Source organism: Falco punctatus (genome assembly GCF_963210335.1).
Source record: "Falco punctatus genome assembly, chromosome: 6".
NCBI classification, from domain to species: Eukaryota; Metazoa; Chordata; class Aves; order Falconiformes; family Falconidae; genus Falco; species Falco punctatus.
Window position 1 is genome coordinate 84,398,276 of NC_137585.1, and position 23,202 is coordinate 84,421,477.

Below are 23,202 nucleotides of genomic sequence, written 5' to 3' on the forward strand. Positions count from 1 at the left end.
GAACAGCAGAGATAATTTTATATTTGAAGAAGTATTTAAATAGTATATTAGAAATATTAATTTTAGTTCTACTCAAAATTTATTTTTTCTTAGGAAATTATATTTTATTAAATATTTTATGAGTCAAGAATTTTACTTTACAGTTCTGTGTGGTTTCCTAAACTAAGTAGGAAATCTCTCAGTAATCATGTTGCTATACTGAAAAAGATACTGAAGTAAAACCTGGTCATTGCCTTGGCAGAGCATTCACTGACATTGTTGTCAGGCATGATTTAAACACTGACCAATACTATCATATTAACCTGGAGATAAGGTAGTAAGTCTGTCTGCAATGTCAGCTTCAGATCATCTGTTTTTATTAAGTGCCCTTGGGTAGCTTAGCCCTTGGCAGAAAAGTAGAGATACAATAAACTGGTGTGCAGTCACTATTATAGTCGAACATTTTTTAATGTCTTTCAGCTTACAAAGTTTTTCCATTATATACTTTCTCCTTAGAGATCACAAATAAACTGTGCTCTCACTTAAAGCAATGTTAGGTGAGAAATGTGACAAATGTATTTTGGAAGCATGGACTCTTGCTCTGAACCACCTTGCAAACTATCTATGTAATTGTACAGAAACCCGCCAAATATTACCATAAAATGAGGGATAGCCCAATCTACTCTTTAAGAAAAGTCTGATGATACTTCAAAATTTATAAGACATTCAACCTGCTTTCAAGGACAGCACCAGACTGAAAAGGCAATCAGGATTGTCTTTCTATTGTGCTAAGGAAAGTTATAGGACCAACACCTTCCTTCATTTCAATAATACATCAGGAAATCTACATAATACAGTCTTTTCTCTCACCAGTTAAATAATTCCATTCCTTTCAAACACTAAAATGACAGTTGTGTGCCTGGAAGCAGAGCTTGACCTACATTGTACATGAATGCTTCTAATGAAGACCTCACACGGTTACGTTAAGAAGCAGGGTTTTTTCAGACTTCTGTGAGAGGACCTCTGTACAGATGCATGTTCATATGCAAAAAGCACCAACAACATATCTATTTCTCCCTGAATCAAATAGGCTGATCTCCAATTAAATTGGTGCAGCAATGGCTTTAGGGTTAAAGAGTTGCAGTAAGTGGTGTCCAAAAGCAAAGGTATTTTGGTTCCTAAAGATGCATGTATTTCCTAATGGGATTTTCAAAACTGAATCAATGCAATACCTTTAACAAACTGTACTGTATATGAAAATTCCATTAAACATAAAAAATCCTTTTTTGAAGTTTTACCATTTTTAAAAATCTGACTCATGGCAGTTAAGTGGCGAGCTGAGCCGTACCCACAAAGTCTGTAACAATGCCTGGCATTTTAACATGTATTTTTTAAGACCTTATCACATACCCAAGATGTAAGGCTTTTTTCTCATGGTTCAGTATAAGAGTTAGTCAATAAAAAAGGATAAGAACCTCTGGATGTTATAGGGTAAAACACATACATTCATGTAATAGTACTAGTCATATTCGCAACAAAAACGTGCATTATGATAGATCTCAATGACCTTTCTTGTAATAAGAAGTCCCACAGTGCCAAGCTCTTACAAATACTAAAGAGAAAAAGTCTGCCTGAAGGTTTACATTCAAGTAAGCTTCATAAGTGAATTGACTCTAAATCTGATCATGCATTCACTGAAATAAGAGCCCATGGATTTCAATGCATTTAGTGCAGGTATTTTGCATTAGCTATATCATTACATGTAGTATATTTACTGTGGATTTAATTGAAATGACCAGCATGACAGCTTATTTAAAGAAATCCAAATCACAGATACTTTCATGTTGCAGATTACAGTTCATATGCAGTAGGATTTATTTATAATGATTGCTGTGCTTTTGAACCAGCCTCTATATTTATTGAAACAATAAAACTAGAGTGAGTTGGGAATTTTCTGACAGAACAGTTTTCAAGTAGTGAATATAGTCTTTAGAGAGCTTTGGCCTCAGGGATTCTGTTTTGCATGGATTACTCTTACTACTTACTCCTTAATGAAGCTAATGAGAAAGAAGAGCTTCAAGAAACTTGGTAGACCTTGAAAGAAAAGCTTTGAACATATACTTACATGTACACATTGTATGTGGTATGTACATCAGTCTGACTCCATATGCTAATGCAATTGCATACTCAGCTGGAGACTAGTTATCAATGACAGTCTGGTCTGATACCTTTCCCTATTAGAACCACAGAGTCATAGAATAGAGACCTATTCCTTTCCCTATTAGAATCATAGAGTCGTAGTTTGAGTTGAAACAGACCTTTAAAGGTCATCTGATCCAACCCCCCTGCCATAAGCTGGGACATATTCAACTACCTCAACTTGCTCAGAGCCCCGTCCAACCTTATCTTGAATGTTTCCAGGGATGGGGCATCTGTCATTTGTCTGGGCAACTTGTTTCAGTGTTTCAGCACCCTCATCATAAAAAAAATTCTTCCTGATATCTAAATGATATCTAGTCTGTACCTACCTTCTTTTAGTTTAAAATCATTACTCCTTGTCCTATCACAACAGGACCTCTTTCTTTTTAAATGGTCATTTGCACACTGAGAGTCTGTTTATAGGACAGGAACATCCCCTGAATGTGATTCTTCCCATCTTTGGAATCCCCCTTCTTGCAGGCTGATCAAGCACCAGTCTTGCAAACAGGATGCCACACACTTGGTTTGACTTTTGTCTGACTCTTATCTTGTTTTATCCCTGACAAGAGAACAATGATGTTTTATGGCTGTGCATTCTGGGTTTTTTTGTTATTATAGGAACATAACTACCTGTAACTTTTACAGAATTAGCTGCTCTAAAAATCAAGGAGCAACAAAAGTAGTTCAGTTTAATAAGATATGAGGTCTGAATAATTTTTCATGTGTCTCAGTGGTAGCTCCCTCCAAGTTACAGGAGAAAAAACCGTCCCTTTCTCACAATGATTCCCATTTACACAGAAATGAATTTCAACACTCCTCACAATAAAATCCATTCTGAACTACAAACTTTTTGTCCAATAATGCCTTTCACAGGTGTAAGAAAGACTGCTATATCTATTCTTCTTGTTCTTGAGAGTCAGAAGATATGACAGAAAACTAAAACCATGGTAGCACAAGGAAAAAAAAATTGTATTAAGGAAAAAACTTGAGGCCTAAATACTTTCCTGTCTCCATCCCCTACCGCAGCCCACATCAGAAATGGTACAGGACTTCTTATGTATTATTATCCACTTCCACAGCTGATAAAAAATCTCTCACAACAGACTGTGTCTCATGTAAATGATCTAGACCCAAACTCAAACACATGACTTGTTTATCTCACAAATGATCTAGACTCTTTTCTTATGAGAAGGATCCTACAAGGTTCGTAACATAGCCTCTGACTGCCTCAGTGGCTGAAATAGATAATGGCTGCATGAATATTTAGGGGTTTTCTATCTTCTACCATTGATCCCAGGAATATGTATCTTTCTACTTTGAAACTTAAAATGTGACATAGGAATTATTGGGGAACAAAAAAAAGAGGTTATTTTAGAAAAACAGATACTCTGATGGCTTCTTCAACTTGGAAGTACTTGAAACTGAATTGCCTCCTTGGTAACCTGAAAAATTTCTATGCCTCAAAGCAAGTGTGTGCACCAAATTGTCCCAGTGCAGGTTGCTGAATGCCTACCGCTTAGTTAGGCTTTACTGCTTAGAATTGAAATATCACCCAAGTCGTCAGTATTGTTCCATCAGTTAGGTGCTTGCAGAGACAATGTCATGCATACAGCACGCCTTGAGTTCAACACAAAGCAACCACTTTCATTAGAGAAAAAAAAGTAGTACTGGTAATGCCACAATTTTTGTTCAGATTGCTTCCTTCGTTTGAGTCATCCCCTACTTTCACACAGATTACATTCAGGCTTCCTCCAGAACTGAGGGTTTTCTCATGCTATTTATTTTTATTTTTATCTTCTACTCTGTTTTAATAGGTCAAATAGAGGGTACCTCCCACTTAGCCTGCTATCTATTCTGGTTTTAATAGTATACCCTGGATAGGTGGGAGATAACAGCTATTGTGATTTCTTGAGTGAATTGAATCTAAGTTTTCCACTTTGGTGCAAGTTCTTTAACTGCTAATAGTTGTAACACAGAAGATGAACAAGTCCAGGAGTTAGTGAAAACTACTGTGGTTAGTGCTAAACCACAGAGGGAAGTCTTGGTACATCTGAGGCTATTGGGGTGCCTGGTGTAGATCCAACTCAGCTACTTTCATTCCAAAGAGAAATGGATTTTAAAGACATGCAGCTGGTCTAATGCCTGTTATTGGCTAATTCTATATAATCTGCCCTTTAGAAGTGCCTTTCTCTGCAGGCTAAAGAAACTGCCTCTGTATCAAACACTGGCACCTGACCCATCCTGCTGAGACAGATATACCCAGATAGGCACTCTCGAAAATGCATTCTATACTGCCCGTAACAAAGCAGAAGATTAAATTATAATTTAATTTTCCCATTATCCTTGTTACTAAATACTTTATGTCTCATATGTGGATCTTTCAGCTCTTTCAGCCAGTTTCATTTTTTAAGGCCAGAACTGCAGCAAGCTTCACTTCCTACAAGGGTTTTTTTGCTTTTATTCTTTCCCACCACCCTTGTCTTCACTCCCAGCTGTTGGAAGCCTTTACCAGATCATTTATAGCCAGAAAATAAATGATACATCATAAAATAAAGATACTTGCCATTTATTCAAAGACATCCCACAGGTTGGGAAAACCAGCAAAATAGTCCCTCTCCATTTGTGGTGGAGAAAGCATGAGTCTTTTTAAGTCCTAGAAAACCACTGAAATCATTAATAGCCATCCTCCCTCTGGTGCAAAACCTAGAGGGCTTAAAAAAAGACAGTTCCCTTCTTCTTTTAAAGTCATGCACATGCCATAACACTACAATAGCTTTTATGTGTGTTACTGCTTGCTGGAGTTGACTGGATGACAACAATCATGTTTCACAGTTGTGTTCACAAATCGAAAAGAAACATGATGCAATGGATTCCACACCAAAAATCAACATGGAAAAGGCTGGCTGCAGGCAAATATATTTGAAAGCAGGAGATTATAAACAGAGAGGTAAACATGCTGGCAAGGTGCCAATAACTAATGAGTATTCATGCTTTTCTGCAGAACCTCCATCACCATAAGCTTACAACTACAGATTTTTATTGCTGTCTGTGCACAACATACATTTCTGCCTGGATCTGTGGGAAGAAAATTCATCTTTTCTTAAGGAAAAAAAATTACAGGTGCAAGTCAGTCATTGTTTTTCTCATATAACAAGATTATTTTCCAGGTGTAAGATAAACTTCATGGAATGAGTCTTCTTCAAACATTTTTTCAGTCAGAAAACACAGGAAACAACATATACATTTTTTAACCTTTTAAAACCACTCCTTTCCAAACTAGCAATTTAAATGAGGTTTGAGAGGAAGTCAAAGCCTTCTAACATGAAAGTACAACATTCATCAGGTTATTATCTCAAGCAGTAAACGTAAGCTGTAATTCTATACATTGCAGAGGAAAATAAGAAAACAAATCCTCTTTATTTTTCTCTGTACATTTCAGTTGCTTTCAGAAACTTTAAGAGAAAGGAAAGATCTAATAATGGATTTCAATTTAAATGTGTGCCAGCTTTAAAAAGTGTGAACTTTCATTAAAGCTTGAATATGAAAGGAACTATAAAAGCTTGTAGCCTTGGTGGAACATGTATATACCTGCATTTCAGAAACTGAATTATGGTAACAATTTCACTGTTTTTCCATTTAAGTCAAATTTTGACCTTTCCTGCAATATTTATAAGTATTCCCTTTCTACCCGTAAACTATTATATGCAAAGAAAGGTATGGCTTTAGTAGGTCTTTTTTTCATCATTGCATTTATTATTTTAAGGTAAGTAGAAACAGAGAACTCAGAGCTGTCAACTGTATTGGAAACGGTATGTTGCTCAACTGCACGTTGCAAAGTTTGTATTGCATCTTTTACCTTCCAAAGTGTTATTTCACCATATTCCTAAAACTAACTTTAGTTTATCCAAACATTTTCTGGTGACTTGTTAATACCTGATTTTACCATGGAGGTAGAGTAGGACAGCTGTATCCCAAAGACAACTCCTGAAACTCAGATAATGGGAATCTGAAGAGATTCACTTCACCAAGCTTTGCTAATCTATCCTGTCATTTGGGAAAAAATTCTCCTGGAACCAGTAATGGTTGTCTGACACAGTATTTCTTCATCCCATTGCCTAATAAGACATGATTCCTTTGTCACATGGAGAGTATCTGGTATACATAGTAATGTATCAAATAAAAAGAGGAATAGTTGATCTCTAGGGCTGGGGAACAACTACTATAAATACAATACTCTGTCACTGTGTCTGTATAGTAGACAATGAAAAAATGCTGTTGTATAGGTCTGGGTACTAGGACCTTGCTCCCTGAATTGTTAAACTATTAGAGCACTCCCAGCCTGAGTGGTCCTGGGCCTATGCCAACTCACACTCTCCCAAACCATTCCCAGAAGTTTGCCCAGAATTCAGGATGATTCCCACTATATAATGTTGAAATACCCACACTGTTCTTGCTGAGAGATCAAGAAATTTAATATTATAAACCTAGCAACACTATGGCAACTGGCTTCATGGCCTGTGAATATTCTTGACAATGTACAGTTACTATATTAGACAGAGCTTAAGAGGGCAACACAGGAGACATCCATGCAGACCGGGGAATGAGTTGACTGCGAGCAGACCTGTAGAGAAGGATCTGGGGATGCTGGTGGAAGAAAAATTGGATATGTGTCAGCAGTGTATGCTCGCAGCCTGTGAGGTTGAGGCTGTTGTTTAGAAAAAAAAACAAAAAAGAACAAGTCTGCTGAAGAAGGGAAACCGTCACTGAAGCTGTAAAAGAGGAGCGGGACCGAGTGTAGGCCCGGTAGTTTCTCCTTTCTGAGGCCCACAATCCCTGCCGTGTGTGTGTGATAACCATGCCTCGCTCACACCCTTTGTCTCAAAGGGAACAAAGCCCAAAAGATAAAAACTATCTATTGGCTAAGGGGTAGCATATATCCAGTGCTATAACACACCCACATTGTGTCTAAACTGATAAAAAAGGCTTGCTTATTGAAGTTATCCATATGAAAAGGCTACACAACTGCAAAGGTATAAAATCTCGACTCAGAGAGCACTTGATGGAGCTCCCTCTGAGCTGGCCTGAAATTCCTGACCATTGTCATGCTGTGCTTTCCCTCTGAGCAGGTCGCGTGTCTGTTTATTTTCTTTCACTTGTAGCTTACTATAATGTCTTAATCAATTTTTTTTTTTATTAAGTCTATTTTTTTATCTTTCTGCGATTATTTATTGTAATTCTACCTAGGGTGATCACATATGGCCTCTATTATATTAATAGGGATAGTGATTTGCTTGTGGGTATCGATTTATGGTTTTTATTAAAGTAATCATATTAATCACACTGTGAGTCCTAGTGCTTGTTTATACTAACCAGGCCCATAACCAATGAACTGCATTCACTGCTCTGAGTAGCAGGCAGGAAGTCTGTGGTGTCCTGACACAGCCCAGAAAGCCAACTATTTCCTGGGCTGCATCAAAAGAAGTGTGACCAGCAGGTCAAGGGAGGCGATTCTCCCATCTACTTTGCTCTCATGAGACCCCAGCTGGAGAACTGTCTTCAGCTCTGAGGCTCCAACAGAAGAAGGACACGGACCTGTTGGAGGAGGTCCAGAAGTGAGCCACAAAGCTGATCAGAGGGCTGGAGCACCTCTCCTATGAAGACAGGCTGAGAAAGCTGGGGTTGTTCAGCCTGGAGAAGGCTCTGGGCAGACCAATTAGCAGCTCTCCAGTACCTATTGGGGATCTACAAGAAAGCTGGAGGGGAACTTTTTACTAGGGTATGTAGCAATAGGACAAGGGGTAATGGCTTTAAGCTGAAAGGGGGTAGATTTGATTAGATATTAGAAGAAATTCTTTACTGTGAGGGTGGTGAGGCACTGGAACAGGTTGCCCAGAGAAGCTGTGGATGCCCCATCCCTGGCAGTGTTCAAGGCCAGGCTGGATGGGGCTTTGAGCATCCTGGTCTAGTGGAAGGCGTCCTTGCCCACAGCAGAGGGGTTGGAACTGGGTGATCTTTAAGGTCCCTTCCAACCCAAACCACTCTATGATTCTATGATTCATAGCAACATGGTAATTTTTCAACATGGTAGACGTTAATACCAGCTGTCATTTCTATTGGCAAATGTGACCTCTAACTAAAAAATTCCAGAAAATTGGCTTTTTTTGCCTGTTTTATTTCTTTGAGTTTGTTCCTTCCTCTTCCATTTGTTTGTTTCAATATACAAGTTTCAGATGATTTAGCTCTTCTGTAATTGCTACATTTGAAAAAGCTTTCTATTGATGTGTAATGCCTGTAGACCTAGTTTGTGGTTTTACAGATAACATCACAGAACACTGGCATCAGAAATTATGCTGTTTTGAGGCAAAAGATGAAGAAGATTAGACCGAAACAAGTGCTGCATTATCTAATATTCTGCTAATTGGGTATAAGCAACATTTTTGAAGGGAAAAAAGCGTTCAGTTTTACTTCACCTGCAACACTTATTACAATAAGGCAATGTTTTATTAAGAATAGCAATAAACTAAAGTCTGCTTCTTTACTGTGGTCCATCCTCAGGACATATGTCTCATGGAAAATGTTATGCACTGCCTCGCAGACCTACAAAATTATTTAAGATATTAGCAGGTAATTTGAGTCTTTTTCCTTCTCGTAAATTAGGTTAGATATCACACTACCATATAGCTTACATACACCACAGCACACAATTCATTGCAGTATTATGGTTTTTAACGGGCCATGTGATCCATTTATCTCATCAACCTTACTATAAGTAAAGCCATAGTAGTCAGTCACTGACCAAAGACCAATCTTTACTGTCTGTTGTAATGAGTATGTCAGTCCTGATATTCAAGAGTACTGAACTCCAAAAGCTCAAGTAAAAATAGATACTCAGAAATTGCAAAACTAAGCTAAGAAATCTCCAAATACCAGTAAAAAAAAGTCAACAGTAAGTAATCATATTCGAAAAAGTATGTGCTGCATGGAAAAACTGAGGAAGGAGATTATTTAAAATTAGTTCTGATATTATACATTAATTGAATCTTCAACATAATGTAGAAGTAGGATTTTTATGCTCTATTGTGTTACACTTAAGATCTTTTTATGTGTAAAATGCCAAGCAAAGAATTTATTGTTAGTCTAATTAAAATCTTTACAGCCTAATCAAAACTATAGCAAATATTATAATTAATCCAGTTAAAATTGTATCAGCTTTTATTGTTCAAATTATTCAATTATTACAAGAAAATATAATTAATAACGTAACTAAATCTGTTACACATGAACTTCTGAGTATCAAACCCTATTGTCCAGTGATGCACACTCTGCCCGTGCTCCTCTGGTTCCTAAGGACAATAGATTCAGCCCTCCACAAGAAGAATAGAGGGAAAGGGAGGTTATGCTGAGTTGTCAGCAACACAAATCCTTCCCCAGGAGAAGGTGCATGACTTTGATGGCCAGTGTTCCCTCCCCCTTAGATCTGGGTGCAGCTGAGGTTACTTTTACGCATTTTCTAACACTGTGCTTATTTGCTCTTTTAAAAAATGTGTTCCCATCTATGATCAGTCTATCTCCACTCATTAACTGCTTATTAATAAAAATTAAGTCCCAGTCACTTTGTTACTGAGAAGCTTCACGGATTTTTTATATCTTTACCATATAGAGTATTCAGAGAGCCAAGCTGAAACAAGTTAGGCAGTAGTCATCTGACTGCCAGACAACTGTTGTCACAACTAACAGAAGCTCAGGACACAAGTCAAAATATATCCCAAAAGTCCACTGACCAGTCAGTACAAAGCCTGGAGCCTTTTCCTAGGAACAAAAAATCATATTTATTGGGCTACAACTGGGTACTCTATACAATGGTGAACCTCATTTCTAATTTTATTTAACAAAATAATTTAAAATAATTTAACAACAGATTTCCAAAGATTTTATACTATAGTTGTAGTCCAGCCTTCAAATCACTTAGATTTGAATATTATCAAATACTTAGAAAATTAAAATGCTTTTTGGTCAAATGCATTCTGTTTTGCTCAACTTAGATCAATTCATCTGGATAAGATGCAGCACAATTTAGAGAATCATTTTACTTTTGAGCTTTTTTAATTTTTAGCAGAATTATTTTATGTAATTTATTATTAATTCAGTCTTCAGGTATCTACTTTGAACACAAACTGTATTTACCCTAAGGCTAAATCAACGATCAAATGTGGCACGTGGACAACTATTCAAAATAAATTCATGTAGACTGGCACATTCTCAATTATAATCCATTTGAAAATATGGGAGTTGACATTTTGGAACACTTAAAACTCAATGAGACATTTGGCAACCCCAAAATTGTCACTTTCATATGCATAGTTGTATAGTGATGAAAAAGGAAAAGAAAGCAAGCCGTCTTATAGATAATTAAGGAAAAATAGTACCAGAAAAAAGAAAAAAGTGTGGCTTGGATTTAATTCATACTCCAGTTTAAAATAAAAACTAAATAGTTTACTATAGCATAGAGTATTGTTGTTGACTGACACATTCTCACAACTAGAATATATTGCTGAGAAGAAGGCAACCTTTTTTCTTGCCCAGGTTTGAAATTTCTAGAATATTACCATCCTGTATGTTTAAAATGACCAATACTCACAGGAAAAAAAGAAAACAAACAAACAAACAAACAAACAAACAAAAAAACAACAACAACAAAAAAAACCAGAAAAGGTTAACTTTAGTTGCTGGTTTATTATTCTATTAACTGCATTTTAGCTTCTGTTTTCTGGAGAGTTTTAAATATGCATTATACCTGAGCTAAAGAGATAACTGTGCTCTAGATATACTATAAAACAACATCTAACTCTGTAGTAATTAACTTGCTACTAGGTTTAGTTTTAAAATGTGTGTGTTTATTTATTTAGTGAACATGGCTTAAGTGTCAGAGTTCAAGTACCTGATAGAGATAAATATTACCTGAAGTACACTTGTTCAGAAGATAATTTTATTTAGCATCTTCAAGCAGGGCATAATTAAGTTACTCTGTCATACAAAATGATGGAGGCTTAAATAAGTAACAGCTGGTTACCCCAATGGCTGTACAACTGCAGGGCAGCCTTTGGCAGGAAAAGCTGTGCAAACCCAACCAATACATTATGCTAATGGGAACAATGTAATGAGCAAGGAAGCAGCTAAAATGGAATGACAAAAAGAAAAACAAACAACCAAACAAGTCTCTTCAGCCCTTAGCATGCATTTCAATTGCAATTTGTGAACAGAAATCTTACAATGGCAATACTCAAGTACTAGCCTTGTCTAGAAATGTTTGCTGAGTCTATTCTTTATGTCAGAAGTTTAAAGACAGCAGGATAAATCCACTCATGTTTGCTCCCTTGACTTCAATGAATTTTCACTAAATTGCTCCAAGTGGTGAATTGACCAAAACATATAAACTAATAAATATATTTTGTCATTAATTCTCTCTGATCTTTTAAAAAAAGAAAATAAACTGCAGTATGACCGGCCAAAATTAGACTTAAAAATATGAACATTATAGAAGTATTTCCTCACCATTACTACTAATCTCTAAAGGTTTCATTTGAGTGTTTACTTGCCTTTGTGTCTGATTGTTTGTGTTTGGTTGTTTTGGGTTTTTTTCCATAACGCATTGTGACACTGCTCTAGTAGATTTTTTCTGACAGATTTCATTCATTCCAGAAGGCCATTGTGAATTCTCTACCTGGCTCTGGAGCAGGATGAAAACCCTACTAACCCGAACTGGATTTTAGAACCAGGTGCCAGGTTCCTATCTGCAGTGCAGTGCAGAGGGTATGTTGCATGTTATGAGCAATAGGCTCTGTGCTGCATTTGATGCACAGTCCTTTCAAAGTTCACTCCAAAAGGGCTTTTGATATAGGACTTCTCAAAATAAGTCATATAATAAGTCTTTTCAAATAAGACTTTCAAAAGAGCCTATGCTAGTTTATAATCTAGGCCAAAATTAATAGTCTATGAATATATGATCATAATCTAGATTAACCAAAACAGAAGCAGAGAACAGGGATTTCCAAGGATGGAGGCAGCAGCCTTTAAAAGTTTAAGGTGAGAGCAAAAACTGGGGGAGAAGAAAATCCTTAAGAGCAGTTAGTTTATAAAATGTGTGAGGCAGTAGGAATACAGAGGAATCTCTAACATACGTTTTCCCTTGTATTTTTCATATGTAAGTATAACTCACACTACTGCCAAAATGCTGGTGACCCACCAACCACACACAGGAATATAGGGCATATTGATAATTATCAACTTAGGCAAAAGTCTAATATGAACAGTAACAAAAAATCTTGGTAAATATGTTCACACTACCTATATTAGGAAGTGCACAAAATAGAATACAGACCAACTCTTCCTGACACACAGACTTCACTATCTAATTTTAAATAATATCAAAAATGCATCAAATAGCAGAAGATGCTGTTTTGGTAGAAACTATGAGAGTACAAGAAATTTAGAAAGCAGAACTTTGCTTTGGGATATTTCATGTCCCCCTGTGATGGCACACGATTACTGCATAAACACATCCAGAATCATTTGTGCTTGCTACCAACAATTTTTTTATTGGTTTCTAGTTAAGTGACTTTGCATGCTCTGAATTTCACTTTGGCAGTCTTTTTCTGAGTTCAGATTAACGCCTGTATGCAAAATCTCAGCTCTTTTCCCTCCATGTCTGTGCACCTATCATCTCAAGTGACCCAAGTACACCAATTGAGAACGGATACGTAAGAAGTACCATCTCTTTTAGACGATGCAAAAACATTTCTGTTTATCTGGTTTCTATAAGCACTGTTATTATGGACTGCCTATATTCATCCTAGAAAGGAGAAACTCACCATTATTTCACGTCTCTCCAGGTGCAGTTTTACCAAGAGGAAAAAAGGTATGTTAGGGCAAGCATATCTTCATTTCTCCCACTGAATTACCTCAATAGCATAGCCTTGTGAAGTGTCATGACTTTAGTTTGCCCTCTTTCTTCCCTATGACCCAAGCTTTAAAAAAGTTTCATTACAATACAGGTATCTTCTTGCTTCATAGCTTCACCTATCAGATACAGCAGATCTTTATGCCCAGCAAACAGTTGCATCTGTCAAAGAAGGGTCATGCATGGAAAGAGAGGCAGGGGCATATTCTTAAACCGAAGAAAGTTCTGCACCAGGGCATCTGTTTTGTGCCATAGGACTAGTGCCAACCCACACACATGGCTGTTCCTGCAGGCACAGCTAGTACTGTTTTATGACCCTATATGCATCCTGTGCCATGTTCAACAGATTGTCATGTGACAAAGCATGTCATCACTTCTTTACAAGCCCAATCCTGCCTTTTGCTACGTGTTTCAATCCAGCCATATATACTGTAACCCAAATTGCCTCATTTCTTTTGGATTAATGTGTCCTTACTTTACATATAATTCCATATGGCATCCTGATGCTTCATCATCTGAACTAATATCTGTTCAGAGCCCTACAGCTCCCATCTGTAGTACATGCCTGGATTTCCTTTGTATGGAAACTTTCTTGGATGTGGGATAAAATAAGAATATTGCAGTCTCAATTGCTTCGGAAGAAAATGTCTGACCTGGCACTTGCCAGGAGTCCAGGTACCTGAATTGTTATCGTATCACAGTGCTTCTCAAAGTCCAGGACCATGACATCAATTTGATTACCAAGGTGTTTACTTACACCAGAGTTCAGCAAGAAAAAGACAGAGTGGTTTCAATGTGGCTTAACTATTCCCCCAAATCCTAGTTTGTTTTTGAAGTGTACCTAGGTCCTACAATCTCTTTTCGTTTTCCTCAGCAGGTAACCATATAATTATGGCATAGACCTGACACAAACACTATTATTTCTCTGTGAGAACTTGGATAAACTTTGAATTTCCTCATCTATCTGGAGGATTCTCATGGCAAGGCAGGATTTTGCTGACTTCCACAGAAATGTGCAGTATGAAGATATGTTAGAGTACCATCTCTGAGGTATCTCAGGAGGGGATCTCGGAAGTGCTACAAGGTGGAGGAGGGATGACATACATACATCACCTTCCAATCCCACCCACACATGCATAAAAACTCTCCTGCTACATTTCACCTTCTTTTTGCTCTTTCTGTGTTCAGGGTGAATCTCACTTCTTTGAACTATTCTGCCTATTTTATTTTATTTTATTTTATTTTATTTTATTCAACTGCAACCCTATCTGGTGAGGTTTCAGTTAGTTTCTTCTGCATAATAATGCAGTGTAGTCCTTCCACAATTCTTATATATCATTATTGACAATTATTTCTGTATTTGCACTCTCACCAGCTACAATGTCATCCATAGCTAATACTGCATCTTCACTAGATTCAACACTAGAATCTTTATGATGTTAGCATACAATCTCTACTTTCACTCCGTCATTCCTAACTGTCAATAATTTTAATCCTGAAATAAAACCTTTTCTGGGGCAATACCATAAGGCAGGAACTTATGCATAGAAGGTATGCAGCAGTCAATGTGTCTAAATTGCAATGCAGAACCAGCACAAGGTGGGCTTGTGACTGATTCAGGCCTGGCTCTAGCATGTCTTGGCTGATAACACCCAGGGGAACTATAAGTGTTATTATCCCAAATGCAGTTAATCATACAAAGTGAATCTGGCACACTAGGATGTTCATGTATCCATCTGCTCTTGCTATAGTAACACTATACGGAGAAGACAAGCCAGTGAAATTCCTCTTAGAGATCTGGGATACTTCCTATACAGTCACTTTTATCATCTTCCACAAGAGAAGAAATTTGTTGTCAACCTGAAAAGATATTGTCTACAAGGACAGAACAGACCTAGATTCAAGCAGAAAGTGAGTCATAGCTACCAAGAGATTTCAGTTTCCTACTGTTCAAATCTGAAGTCTAAACTTGAGAATATGTTGGCCTGAGCCATGAAAAGATGATGTAAAATCTTTCTTAACTTTCAAACAGCTGCAGTACTTTGATCTACTGTGTTATACAATGGTGTCAGCATTACTGCTGAGAAGAAAACAGCTAGTCCCTTGTGTGAACATTCTCAGCATGAAAAAAGAGGTTTTGTCCCAGATCAAGAACTGAATTTTTTTTCTAACTGAAAATCCACAAAAAACTTATAAATATCCAAATCAGTTCAACTGAAGAATTTGGTATCATTCTTTCAAAAAAGATTTTGCTTCATTTATAAGTATAGTTAATACAGGTTGCAAGGGATCTCCGGTCCCTAGTCCAACTTTCTCCTCAAAGCAGGGTCAGCTGTGCAATCAGACCAGGTGTCTCAGGTCTTTATCCACGTCAGGTTTTGGAAACCCCCAAGGATGAAGAGAGGCTGCACAGCCTCTCTGGACAACCTGTTGAACTTGACTGTCTTTAGAGGGAAATATATTTTTCCTTTTATCCATCTGAATTACTTTTGTGTCAATTTATGCCCACAATTTCCTGTTCTCCTACCATGCCCCACTGTGAAGACCCTGGCTTCATTCTCTCAGTAACCTCCATGAAGGCACTGAGGGCTGCTGTTCACTCTGTCCAAAGCCGTCTTTGTTCCAGGCTGAACAAGCCCAGCTTCATCAGCCTCTCCTCACAAAGTGCATGCTCCAGCCATCAACCATCATGGTGGTCTTGTGCTGAACTTGCTTCAATGTATTGATGTGTGTCTTCTACTGGGAGGCCAGTACTCCAGACATGATCTAATGAGAACTAGGAAGAAAGAGATAATCTCTTCCCTGAATCTATCTATCTGCTCCTGTTAATAAAGCCCAGGAGGCTGTTGGCCCTGTTTTTGACCACAGCACTGTTAGCTGATGCTGTTGGGTGTCTGCAAGGCCTCCATGGCCTTTTCCACAGAGCTGCTGCTCACACAGTCAGTTTCCAACCTGTACCACTGTAAGGACTCTACCTTTCCAGGTGCCAAGCTTCGCATTTATGTGCTGAATTTTATGAGGTTCCCATTGGCTCATTCCTCTATACTGTCTACGTGCCTCTGGATGACAGTCCTTCCCTTTAGCATATCAACTATTAACCACCAATTTGGTACCATCTACAAACTTCATGAGAGTGCATGTCATTGCTTCTAACTGGTCATTGGTAAAGATTTTTAAACATGACAGGACCCAGAACAGACCCCTTATAACTGGCTTCCAGGTAGAGTATGACCTATACCCATGCCCCTCTGAGCCCCATCATCCAAACTCTTACCTATTCGGTTGTACACCCTCCCAGACTATAACAATCTGACTTGGGTACCAAAATATTGTGGGACATAAAGGCCAAAAGCCTTGCTAAAATCAAGTTAATTGATGTCTCCAGCTCTCCCCTCATCCACATCCTTCTGCTCCATCACAGAAGGCAATCAGGTTGGTCAGGCGTTTTATCTCTTCCCTGTAATCTTATTCTCCTTCATGTGCCCAGAAATCTGTTCCAAGAGGGCTCGCTCATGATTTTCCCAGACACCAAAGTGAGATGGACCTCACTGCATATATACCTACATGTTTTTCAGCTTTTGAATTTGTTCTTAAAACTGACTACTACCAAGTTACTTACAGGAAAATGGGGAAGGAAAGTTGTTTTATCTATCTATCTATCTATCTATCTATCTATCTATCTATCTATCTATCTATCTATCTATCTATCTATCTATCTCATATAATAGTAGTAGTGGTAATTAGGAGGTGTTACATCACAACTCCTATAATAGTAGTAGTAATAATTAAGAACTATTGCTGAATTACCTGTAATAAAAATTGAGAAGTGTTACTGATCTCATGATTTAATGTTTTTTCTTTCTTTGTCTCTGTGGTATACTCTTGACATCTTGACCTTCCTTGTTCTATCTGCTTTAACTAAATAAAGAAGACTGAGACAGGAACTATACTTTAAATTGTTCGAATTTGCTTTAATATGGTCCTGTTTGCACATTATGGATATTTAAATGACTTATTAGTGGTATCAGTAACAAATTATTATTCAAAGTGAAATTATAAAATATGATGAAAGCAGTGCAAAGTAAAAGGGATTCGGGTCAGCTCAATTAATAGCCTGTATTTTAAAAGGTATATTTTACTTCACTACTTTATACAAATTAAGGGGTTCTATTCCTCCGGGTATTTTATAAATGTTAATTATTAATATAAAGTAAAGCCTTTTCTTTAGTACCCTGTTTCCAGTGCTCAAAGCCAACCCAGAATTCAACAGATTGCGAATTTTTAAGATGTTGCCAATGTTTTAAACAGAAAATCCCTTTGGTTTACATTCCTATATATTCAGATTATTGTTGCACATCTGCTGTAATGATTAAATAGGACAATCCATCTCTGGAGGAAAACCAACTCAATTAAATGAAAGAACTAAATGGCAGTTTTCCTTGCCTTTCTTAAAAATAAATTTTAAAAGACACTTCCGGATTTTTTTCTGCTTCTGAACTGTAATTAATACCTGTAGTCGTATAAGAAAATGACAGAGTGCAGTTGCATGCCAAAACAAACATGACCACACAATTACTAGTTACTAAATACTGATTTTCTGTCATTAAAAAAAAAAAAAAAAAAGAACCATCACTAGATTTGATAGTAATGGTTCCAATGCATCTAAATAAAGGGACAATAGCCCTTGTTCTTTGAAGTTAATGAGATGATCTATTTGCTTTCCTTTCAGTGATCATGATTCAATGTGCTAGAATACAGTCTGCAGCCTGCAAATTGGTGGCCACATAAAAGAGCTAACTTTGCTGGTTCCCTTAACTACTTTCTTGGGCTATTCCAAATTAAATGCTTGAACTTGCCAGATCACCCAGTTTTTCAGTGGAAAACTTAACACTTGTCTAACTAAAAAAGTCTCTGCCACTAGCCAATCTGCTGGGGCCATGCTGTCCAAGTCCCTTGATGTTTGCCAAGAAGAGATGCTCTCCTGCCAGCACAGTTACATCACCCCACTGAATGTCAGATGCAAAACTAACATTAGCTTTCCTCTACTGGCAAAACTGCACATTGGGGTTTTGCCTGTATAACTGTTAGTTAGCTTTGGTATGTGAGTGTGGGGTTTTTTTTTTAGTTTTCACTGTCCTAGCTTTGCTGGCAAGTCTTTGCAGACATGGCCTAAGAATGTTACTCTTAATGATCAAAATGGCAGATGGCAATGATTTCTATCTAGAAAGTATTTATCTTCATAAAATGTACCTGAAAATTTAAAAATTACCCTTGAGGTCCATAGACTTCTGTTTGATTTGATTAGAAACAAATAGCTCATTGGAAATGTTTCTTCTAGCTGTTTGACAAGAGACTCTGAGAAGTAACACCCTTTATCTGAAGTTTTTCCTATGTTGAAATATTCACAGATTTATTCTGCAGTGGAGGGATTATGTCTTATAAAGTGTAGTTCACACTACAGCTTGTTCCTCTCTTCTCTAGCTGTCCATGTGGGACTTCCACATAAAAGTTAGCTGAAACTGGATGCCAAACTGTTCTATTTTTTATAATTTGTGGTGGAATTAAAATGACTAGCACCAGTCATAAAAAAAACTGTAAGTACTTTTGATCCACAACTGCATATACTGTCCATACTTTATTTTGTCTGGTAGAACCTCACCAATCCTTATGTTAGCCTGTCAGGCTTTATTGTATTTCCTTCTATCATTACTATAAACCTGGATAAGTAAGTTGTTGTTACCATTGTTTATCAGTGGTTACTAAATCTAGCCTGTATTGAGACATGTACAATATTCATTTTCTGCTAGTAAAGGAATGTTTTTTTTCACACATTGCAAATCACCATGAATAGCAAACAGAATAAACACAGTGCAATAAGATGTATGTTGTCATTTCATTCATTATTTAGCTTGATAACTGTATAAATAATCTGGCCTGGAATAGGAACAGTCCAGTCAAATGTAGCACACAATTGTTTTTATGTAGTAGTAGTTTGTGTAAATTGTGTTTGTGACAGGTTATAATACTACAAGGAAATATTTTGGATGGAAGTAACAGATGACCCATGACAACTCTAACTAAAATATATCATTGTTGTAACACAGCTAATAAACCCATCGTATTCCATCTATTGAGCTTCGCTAAGAAGCACAATAATATATAGTGCATGATAAAACAAATATGAAAAGGCAAGCCCAGTTATTTACCAGCTACACAAATCCTCTAATAGCCAAAAGTGATGCTAACCACTGTGTCCCTGCTGAGCTTTTTAGAATAATCCATTAGCTCAGGTCACTTCCTTTGTTTCTCTGTCCCCTACCTTGTAACCCCTTTTGCCTTTAGCTCTGAAAGCATTCTAAGATTTTATTGTGTGACAAGTTGCCTACATCACTGACATAATATCCTGCCTTCAATGCCTTCCTTGATTGGATGACCTAATTTTTGCCAACAGGAGCACTGAATGAATGAAATTATTAATGTCCTGAGCCTATTCAGGTGAACGCTAAGAGCACTTTAGAATGAGGGATGTAATAGGAGACAGTAAGTTATAGGAACATTTAGGATATTAAAAGTAATTTCCTGTCCTTCCCTACAAGCTCTTCACCCACCCCCCAACAATATTTTTTGCTTTTGGTATGAGGTTTATCTTTGGCTGTAAATATGAACTCTAGAGTTTATATCAGCTGTGTGCCTCTCTTCTGAAGACAAAGGTGAGAGTGATACCTAAATCAGACACAACGTTCAGCAAATTTTGCAGATCTTTTCTCTTGCCATTTTCTTAACAATTAGTTGTTATTTCTGCTACCAGTCTCAAACTTCCTTTACCAGTGCTGCCTGCCCTGATGACTATCGGCCCCTGGCTTTCAATCTTGGATATGTCCAAGGCATATTTGAGAGCTATAAAAAATTTCCAGGGGTTATTTGCCCACAGATGATGAGCTCTTGCACCATACTGTTGAGGAAAGAGTTGGAATACAATCTTCCAGTAATTTTTCTGTTGCTCATAGATACATGACCCTTGTTTTTCCTCCTCTGATATTCTGTTGCATATATTTTGCATGACAAATGCAGATATTTTACAGTAATCTCCTATTCTTATCCTTACAACTTATAGCCTTCCTCCACTTCCATGAAAATACAAAATCTACAAAAAAGTAGGTATGCCAAAGAGGGCATGAAAGCCCATTTGATCTCCATATATATGTTCTAAGCCAAACTACAGTTTTTGTAGATGGAACAGAAATCTAAGAAAACAGGGAGAAGTGCTTACTGAATCACAAGTCAAACAGCATAAACAGAATCATAAATATATTATTCCACTGTTTACTCAGAGCTAAACCTGACACTTAACAAGAAACATTTAGCCACATGAGACAGGAAATTGCATCTTCTCACTTATCCACATTCACGCTCTCTCTCTTCCATTTGATTTGTGCCAGATTAACAGAAGAGAGTGAAGGATGAGGCTAAATTGTTCCTCCCTGTGCAGAGGGAATGCAGAGGTCTCCCAACAGCAAGTGGCTTTCCTCACCATATGTGCTTCTTCATCTTGGCCCAGCAGGGCAGGAAAATGAATTTGAGGATTTCAACACAACGCACATTATGTAAGCGTTAGCTACAGTGCTTTACTCCATTTTTGCTTTCAGTGGCTTCTCCACACATATTTCACAGAGTGGCTAAGCCAACAAGCTAGAAAAGATTTAGTATGTATGGCAAGATCTATGGAATTCAAGTTAAAATTAGTCATCAGTTCCTAGGGTAGTCCAAAATCAGCCTCGCTATTCTCAGTGCTGACAAAACTATGGACTAATTTGAGACAACAGACTCACTTGAGACAAAGTGACTGACTGAATAACAATGCATTTGGCTAATTGTTATGGAAGTTCTCTAGGTAGGGATTTTGGACAACACAGGAGATTCTCAGAGCAGGTAGTAGGGCAATTGATAGTACCATTTGTATGCTGTTCCTATAGAAGCAGAAAGGGTAATGCAGGACAGTCTTTTGTAAATAGATAAACATAGTTAGGGGAAGCTTTGTCTGTCACTCAAGATAAAAATGGGAAAAGTTAGTGCATTTTCTGGAAAGGTGAACTCAGCTAAAAAAAAATTTAAGAAGTCTCATCCAAGCCAGCTGAAAATGCCATTGCAAGGGCCCAAACAGCAACAGATCATTCTGTTTGAGGGATTCAGTTCTCCACGTGAGCATTATCCTACGCAACATATTTCAACAAATTAGGGGATTTTTTTAACAAGTATTATGTCTGTGAATATTTGCAACACATGAACCATATAGCGCTGAAGGACATTTTCTTTAATGATAAGACTATCGTGTTGTAATCTCACTTGCCAGCTTATGACCTCCCCTCAAGAAACAGCATTTCAGATAAAACATTTCAAGTTGTTTCTTTAGATGTTGGATGTTCCTGTCTATACTGTTCTCACCAGGTTGCATCATGGCTAGCTTCCAAATAAGCACAGGTGAAGTCACAACCATCCTTCTTCCCTGCCTTCTTCATATTGATTAGTGTTCCCCATTACAAGGGTATATATATAGTATTGTTACCAAAAGGAATGAGATGAAGAAATCCCTGTAGTTTTGCTGCCAGTTGTGAAGTCAATACATCTCAACCAATGCCCTTGAAATGAGATGATGTGCACTGCCTTCTGGAAAAAATTGGACTGCTGATCAGACAGTGTGATGTATTTTACCCTTGTATCTTGATCCAAGCAAAATCAAGCTGCACCGTTAGCAGATACTGAAGCCTGTGAATCTTACCTCTGCAATCATGAGTAACCAATATACTCCTTAATGCTATTTTTATGAGTGTGTAAACAGGGATTTTCTTAGAATAGAGGAGATCCAAGGGAATCCATAGTTTAAAATGTGGTCCATAGTTATTTCTATACTAATATATCTCTGTATCACTCGATTCTTAAAAAGGAAAATTTGTTTCTAAGTGGATGAAAAGACCTTTCATTCATATTCTATTGATACAATTTATATAGCAATCAAATGCTTGGAAAAGTATTCCTAAGCTACTGACAGAGTTAATTCAGACATTTCATATCTACATAACAAATTTAAGGCCTTCTTCCAAAATTTAAGACTCTATATCGTATCAGATGATCTGTATCACTTACAAACAGGCGCATGAAACAGAAACTAATGTATTCAGTTGTGTCCAGCATAAAGAAATGATCCATTATATTTGTGGGTTTATGTTAATATGGTGTTAATACTTTATAACTGAACCCACAAACAATGCCCCCCTCCAATTACTCTGTCTACATCCACTCATTTTCACTGCTATTCAAAAAAAGAAAAATAAAACTAAGACAAACATAAGTACAAAACAAGGCTAAACTAACTACATATGCCTACATAACTACTAAGCTAAAAACTTATGCCCCTTTATTTAAGCATTATAAAGTTACATATAAACATTCTGAAATTTGTTATTTGTAACCTTGGAAAACAGTAAAGATTTTGGTGACACTGATTACCTGACTGAAGGAATCGTGGATATAAAAGTTTTGATTCACACCAATTATCTGAACATTGAAATCAATTTAAACAAAGCAATAAAGATAAAGTATATCTCAGGACCATTTTTAATCTTAAAGCTACAGCAGAACAGTGATGCTATACTAACATAAAACCCTTTAAAGTCTCAATCATAGATCTCAGGGTACTTTAGAATTACAGATGTCTCCTTTCTTCTCAGTGAAAACCTTTGAAATTAGCAGCCATTTGAAGTTTTTCTTTTCCTTTGCCTATCACCCTGTGAGGGTTTTTTGCCAATGCCTTTTGGAGTGTGAAAAACACCCTCATTTTCATTCTTTAAAAACACTGGAACTCTGCAGTAGTCAGGTTTTTTTGAATGCAACCAGGAGTTTACCTCCATGCTCCTGCTCTGCCAACAAAGTATCTTGCCAGTGTTCTCCCAAAGCTTACTCATACTCCTGCCACCGCAGCTCTTCCACCATTTTCAGACATTTTTCATTTTCCTTTTTTGTCAAAACTAAAAAGTCAAAGATAACTTGCAGCTACAGACTATCAGAAGTTA

The 23,202-nt window shown here is 37.2% G+C and overlaps 1 protein-coding gene across 10 annotated transcripts in view; it reads right to left on the reverse strand.

Moving 5' to 3' along the window:
* Nucleotides 1-23,202, reverse strand: part of GRM8 (glutamate metabotropic receptor 8) — a 394,972-nt gene that overhangs the window by 25,627 nt on the left and 346,143 nt on the right. The window lies entirely within an intron of this gene.